Below are 7,262 nucleotides of genomic sequence, written 5' to 3' on the forward strand. Positions count from 1 at the left end.
TTACTTTTCTCATTAACGTTGCAAGCTAGCTCCCATTCCACGTTAATGGTCATGTTAGTTAGACTAACGTGGCTATTAACGTGGCATCTTCCTTGCTTTCTTTGTTCTGAAATCAAGCAAGTAAAGTGCATCAAAGCTAGGTTCTAACTCGTGAGATCATGCATCATCCATGTTATCATTCAATTCATGCATAATTCTCATAAAATCATATAAAAGTCACAATGTTTGCTTGAATCAAGATGTAAGTGATTAACTAAGAAAATGCATGAAACTACCCTAAAACAGTAAAGAAAAGGTCAGTGAAACTGGCCAAAATGTCCTGGCATCACAACACCAAACTTAAAGCTTGCTTGTCCCTAAGCAAGTACTGAAACATGAGAATGATGAATGAAATGACAAGAGAAATGAGTCATTATTGTGGAAGTCATATCCTTGGTTTTATGGGGTTTCATGCATAGCAACTTAGGTTCATTCCTTTACTAGCTTTCAGACCTTTATCATGCCCTGGAATACTTACTTGATTCCACCCTATGAGACTTTTATTCATTGATCCCTTTGTCTTTTCAAGGTTTAATTGTGTTCTTAGACTAGGTGCTTTGTGAGAGGGCGACTCTTTAAGATAAGCTTTCAGTCAGCACTCCCGAACCAGTTGGTCCAAGGTGCTGGGTGTTAAGACACCCCTAAGGACTTACTCCCTCAAGTCTCTTTCCCCCATACATACACACCACAGGTACATGGTTTGTTATTTTTTTTTCTTCTTGAGACCTTGGTGTCTAGCACCTCTTTGGGTTACTAAATGTTCTATAGCAAAGGTTACTCTTGATAGTGGACTTTCAGCTAATAATCCCGGGTTAGTTAACCCAGGTTACCAAGTGATAAGGCACCCTTGAGAGCTTATTCATCCAAGTATATCCTTTACACAGAAGCACCACAGACACATGCCTTAAGATTCAACCCTTGGTGCCTAGCCTTATTTCTTACTCTTTTTCTTTATTTCTCAACTTTCATTTTTCTTTCCCCTTTTCTTATTAGGATCTTGTTATTTAGCTAGTCTCATGGGGTGTGTTTCAAGCATATGATTCAGGACAGATAGTTGCCTTCCTACCTTGTTGGTGAACCAACTTAGCTAAGTAATTACTTCACCACAAGCTTAAGAACTTACTCCACAATTTGAACCTCACTCTGGTTTTTCATAACATCCCTTTTTATTCGACTTAAAAGGACAAGCATGCAAGTAAGCAAGGTGAAAATGCAGCAGTGACATTAGACTAGCAAGCATAGACCTAAGCAATGCAAACTTAAAGGCAGAATTCCTTATTTAAAACTTGAAAAAGATAGGACAATGAGGGAACTCCACCACCTTTTACTCATGGGGGTGCTTGATAAACCACTATTTTATGGTTTATCTTATGCTCAATTGAGTGGATTTTATCAACACTTTACCCACTTATTCATACTATTTGCATGTTTTACATTTTCCTTCCTAATTATGTGCTTTGATTGAAAACATGCTTCTTTGATCTTATATTTGCTTATTATTAATCCTCTCTTATTAGCATTAGATGCCTTGATATGTGTGTTAAGTGCTTTCAGAGATTATAGGGCAGGAATGGCTTGGAGGATGGAAAACAAGCATGCAAAAGTGGAAGCAATACAAGAAGTTGGAGAAATTGCTAAGCTGTCCAGCCTGACCTCTTCGCACTCAAACGGCTCTAACTTTAGCTACAGAGGTCCAAACGATGCGGTTCTAGTTGCGTTGGAAAGCTAACGTCCGGGACTTCGATTTGATATATAATTTACCATAGCTGCCTGATGAGCGGATAATTTATACGCTTTTTGGCATTGCTTTTATTATGTTTTTAGTAGGATCTAGTTACTTTTAGGGATGTTTTTATTAGTTTTTATGTTAAATTCACATTTCTAGACTTTACTATGAGTTTGTGTGTTTTTCTGTGATTTCAGGTATTTTCTGGCTGAAATTGAGGGACTTGAGCAAAAATCAGATTCAGAGGTTGAAGGAGGACTGCTGATGCTGTTGGATTCTGACCTCCCTGCATTCAAAGTGGATTTTCTAGAGCTACAGAACTCAAAATAGCGCACTTCTAATTGAGTTGGAAAGTAGACATCCAAAGCTTTCCAGCAATATATAATAGTCCATACTTTGGCCAAGTTTAGATGACGTAAAAGGGCGTTGAACGCCAGTTCTACGCTGTTGTCTAGAGTTAAACGCCAGAAACACGTCACAAACCAGAGTTGAACGCCAGAAATACGTTAAACCTGGCGTTCAACTCCAAAAGAAGCCTCTGCATGTGGAAAGCTAAAGCTTAGCCCAAGCACACACCAAGTGGGCCCCGGAAGTGGATTTATGCATCAATTACTTACTTCTGTAAACCCAGTAACTAGTTTAGTACAAATAGGACTTTTTACTATTGTATTGGAAATCTTTGGAAGATCCTGGATTGTAATTTTGATCCTGTGATAACGTTTTGGAGGCTGGCCATTCAGCCATGCCTGAACCTTTCACTTATGTATTTTCAAACGGTAGAGTTTCTACACTCCATAGATTAAGGTGTGGAGCTCTGCTGTTCCTCATGAATTAATGCAAAGTACTACTGTTTTTCTATTCAATTCAATTTATTCTGCTTCTAAGATATTCATTCGCACTTCAACATGAATGTGATGAACGTGACAATCATCATCATTCCCTATGAACGCGTACCTGACAACCACTTCCGTTCTACCTTAGATTGAATGAGTATCTCTTGGATCTCTTGGATCGAATCTTCGTGGTATAAGCTAGATTGATGGCGGCCTTCATGAGAGTCCGGAAAGTATAAACCTTGTCTGTGGTATTCCGAGTAGGACTCTGGGATTGAATGACTGTGACGAACTTCAAACCCAACAATCTCCGTGGGATCGACCCTTACTCACGTAAGGTTTTATTACTTGGACGACCCAGTGCACTTGCTGGTTAGTTGTATCGAAGTTGTGAATGAAAAACGATTTAGTAAGACGTGCGTACAAAGTTTTTGGCGCCGTTGCCTGAGATCACAATTTTGTGCACCAAGTTTTTGGTGCCGTTGCCGGGGATTGTTCGAGTTTGGACAACTGACGGTTCATCTTGTTGCTCAGATTAGGTAATTTTCTTTTTGTTTTATTTTCAAAAATTTTTCAAAAAAATTATTTTCAAAAAAATTTTCAAAAATTTCTCCTTTGTTTTCAAAAAAAAAATTTAAAATAAATTTTTTCAAAAATATATTTTTTGTCTTCAGAATTTTTAAGAATGAATTCTAGTGTTTCATGATGATTTGTTGAATCCAGACTGGCTGTAAGCCATGTCTAATCTTTTGGACTGGGGTTTCAACTTATCATCACAAGAGCTTGTTGATCCTCACACAATTAGTTGCTCTATACATGGAAAGTATCAATACATGCTAAAGCTTGACTGGCTATTAAGCCATGTCTAACCCTCTGATTGGAGCTTTAGAATAAGAGTGCAAGATTCCTGGAATTCATATTAAAAATTTTGGAATCCTTATTTTTCTTTTTCACACTAATTTTCGAAAAATATAAAATAAAAATACAAAAAAATTATAAAATCATAAAAATAAAAAAATATTTCATGTCTCTTGTTTGAGTCTTGAGTCAGATTTTAAGTTTGGTGTCAATTGCATGTTCATCTTGTATTTTTCGAAAAAAATCATGCATTCATGGTGTTCTTCATGATCTTCAAGTTGTTCTTGGTAAATCTTCTTATTTGATCTTGATGTTTTCTTGTTTTGCATCTTTTCTTGTTTTACATGTGAATTTTTGCATTCATAGTGTCTGAACATGAAAGATTTTTAAGTTTGGTGTCTTGCATGTTTTCTTTGCATAAAATTTTTTTCAAAAATATGTTCTTGATGTTCATCATGACATTCAAAGTGTTCTTGGTGTTCATCTTGACATTCATAGCATTCTTGCATACATTCATTGTTTTGATCCATAACTTTCATACATTGCATCATTTCCATGTTTTTCTCTCTCATTATTAAAAATTCAAAAATAAAAAAAAATATCTTTCCCTTTTTCTTCTCATAAATTCAAAAATTTGAGTTGACTTTTTCAAAACTTTTTAAAACTTAGTTGTTTCTTATGAGTCAAATCAAATTTTCAATTTAAAAATCTTATCTTTTTCAAAATCTTTTTCAAACAATCATAACTTTTTCACTTTTCTTATTTATTTTCGAAAATTTTTAAAATATTTTTCAAAAATCTTTTTCTTATCTTTATCTCCTAATTTTCGAAAATAACATCATCAATCAATGTTTTGATTCAAAAATTTAAAGTTTGTTACTTGCTTGCTAAGAAAGATTCAAACTTTAAATTCTAGAATCATATCTTGTGATTTCTTGTGAATCAAGTCATTAATTGTGATTTTAAAAATCAAATCTTTTTCAAATTTAATTTCAATCATATCTTCTTATCTTATCTTTTTCAAAAATTTGATTTTAAAATATCTTTTCTAACTTATTATCTTCTTATCTTTTCAAAAATTGATTTTCAAAATTTGTTTCAACTAACTAACTAACTTTTTGTTTGTTTCTTATCTTTTTCAAAACTACCTAACTAACTCTCTCTCTAATTTTCGAAAATATCTCCCTCTTTTTCAAAAATTCTTTTTAATTAACTAATTGTTTCAAAATTCAATTTTAATTTATTTCTTCTTTTAATTTTCGAAAATCCTCTTTCTCTCTCTTCTCATTCTATTTATTTATTTATTTACTAACATCTCTTCCTCACTCACCAAAAATCCGAACCCCCTCTCTCTCTCTGAGTTCAGATTTTTCTCTTCTTCTTTTCTTCTACTCTTCTTTTCTTCCACTCGCCTAAGGGAACCTATATACCTGGGCAAAAAGGATCCCTATTATTATTATTTTTCTGTTCTCTCTTTTTCATATGAGCAGGAGCAAGGGCAAGAACATTCTTGTTGAAGCAGACCCTGAACCTGAAAGGACTCTGAAGAGGAAATTAAGAGAAGCTAAATTACAACAATCCAGCAAGCACATGTCAGGAATTTTCGAACAAGAAGAGGAGATGGCAGCCGAAAATAATAATAATACAAGGAGAATGCTTGGTGAATTTACTGCACCTAATTCCAATTTACATGGAAGAAGCATCTCCATCCCCACCATTGGAGCAAACAATTTTGAGCTGAAACCTCAATTAGTTTCTCTGATGCAGCAGAACTGCAAGTTCCATGGACTTCCATCTGAAGATCCTTTTCAGTTCTTAACTGAATTTTTGCAGATCTATGATACTGTTAAGACTAATGGAGTAGATCCTGAAGTCTATAGGCTCATGCTTTTCCCTTTTGCTGTAAGAGACAGAGCTAGAGTGTGGTTGGACTCTCAACCCAAAGATAGCCTGAACTCTTGGGATAAGCTGGTCACGGCTTTCTTAGACAAGTTCTTTCCTCCTCAAAAGCTTAGTAAGCTTAGAGTGGATGTTCAAACCTTCAGACAGAAGGAAGGTGAATCCCTCTATGAAGCTTGGAAGAGATACAAACAACTAACCAAAAAGTGTCCTTCTGACATGCTTTCAGAATGGACCGTCCTGGATATATTCTATGATGGTCTATCTGAATTAGCTAAGATGTCATTGGATACTTCTGCAGGTGGATCCATTCACCTAAAGAAAACGCCTGCAGAAGCTCAAGAACTCATTGACATGGTTGCTAATAACCAGTTCATGTACACTTCTGAGACGAATCCTGTGAGCAATGGGACGCCTCAGAAGAAGGGAGTTCTTGAAATTGATACTCTAAATGCTATATTGGCTCAGAATAAAATATTGACTCAGCAAGTCAATATGATTTCTCAGAGTCTGAATGGAATGCAAGCTGCATCCAACAGTACTCAAGAGGCATCTTCTGAAGAAGAAGCTTATGATCCTGAGAACCTTGCAATAGCAGAGGTAAATTACATGGGTGAACCATATGGAAACACCTATAATCTCTCATGGAGAAATCACCCAAATCTCTCATGGAAGGATCAACAAAAGCCTCAACAAAGCTTTAATAATGGTGGAAGAAACAGGTTTAGCAATAGCAAGCCTTTTCCATCACCCACTCAGCAACAGACAGAGAACTCTGAACAAAATACCTCAAATTTAGCAAACTTAGTCTCTGATCTATCTAAGGCCACTGTAAGTTTCATGAATGAAACAAGGTCCTCCATTAGAAATTTGGAGGCACAAGTGGGTCAGCTGAGTAAGAAGATCACTGAAACCCCTCCTAGTACTCTCCCAAGCAATACAGAAGAAAATCCAAAGAGAGAGTGCAAGGCCATTGATATAACCATCATGGCCGAATGCAAGGAGGAAGGGAAGGACGTGAATCCCAAGGAGGAAGACCTCCTGGGATGTCCAGTGATCAACAAGGAGTTTTCCTTTGAGGAACCAAAGGAATCTGAGGCTCATCTAGAGACCATAGAGATTCCATTGAACCTCCTTATGCCCTTCATGAGCTTTGATGAGTATTCCTCTTCTGAAGAGAATGAGGATGTTACTGAAGAGCAAGTTGCCAAGTTCCTTGGTGCAATCATGAAGCTGAATGCCAATTTATTTGGTAATGAGACTTGGGGAGATGAACCTCCCCTGTTTACCAATGAATTAAATGCTAAGTCACAATCTGAAAAGGTTCACAATCTGAAAAGGTTTACCAAAGCAAAAGAAGAGTGTGCTTAAGAACCCTAGAAACCTCTAATTGGGGACTTTAGCAAAGCTAAGTCACAATCTGAAAAGGTTCACCAAATTATGTGTCTATGGCATTTATGTATCCGGTGGTAATACTGGAAAACAAAGTACTTAGGGCCACGACCAAGACTCATAAAGTAGCTGTGTTCAAGAATCAACATACTGAACTAGGAGAATCAATAACACTATCTGAACTCTGAGTTCCTATAGATGCCAATCATTCTGAACTTCAATGGATAAAGTGAGATGCCAAAACTATTCAAGAGGCAAAAAGCTACAAGTCCCGCTCATCTGATTGGAGCTATGTTTCATTGATAGTTTGGAATTTATAGTCTATTCTCTTCTTTTTATCCTAGTTGATTTACAGTTGCTTGGGGACAAGCAACAATTTAAGTTTGGTGTTGTGATGAGCGGATAATTTATACGCTTTTTGGCATTGTTTTTATTATGTTTTTAGTAGGATCTAGTTACTTTTAGGGATGTTTTTATTAGTTTTTATGTTAAATTCACATTTCTGGACTTTACTA

The sequence above is a fragment of the Arachis ipaensis genome, chromosome B05 (genome assembly GCF_000816755.2).
Source record: "Arachis ipaensis cultivar K30076 chromosome B05, Araip1.1, whole genome shotgun sequence".
NCBI classification, from domain to species: domain Eukaryota; kingdom Viridiplantae; phylum Streptophyta; class Magnoliopsida; order Fabales; family Fabaceae; genus Arachis; species Arachis ipaensis.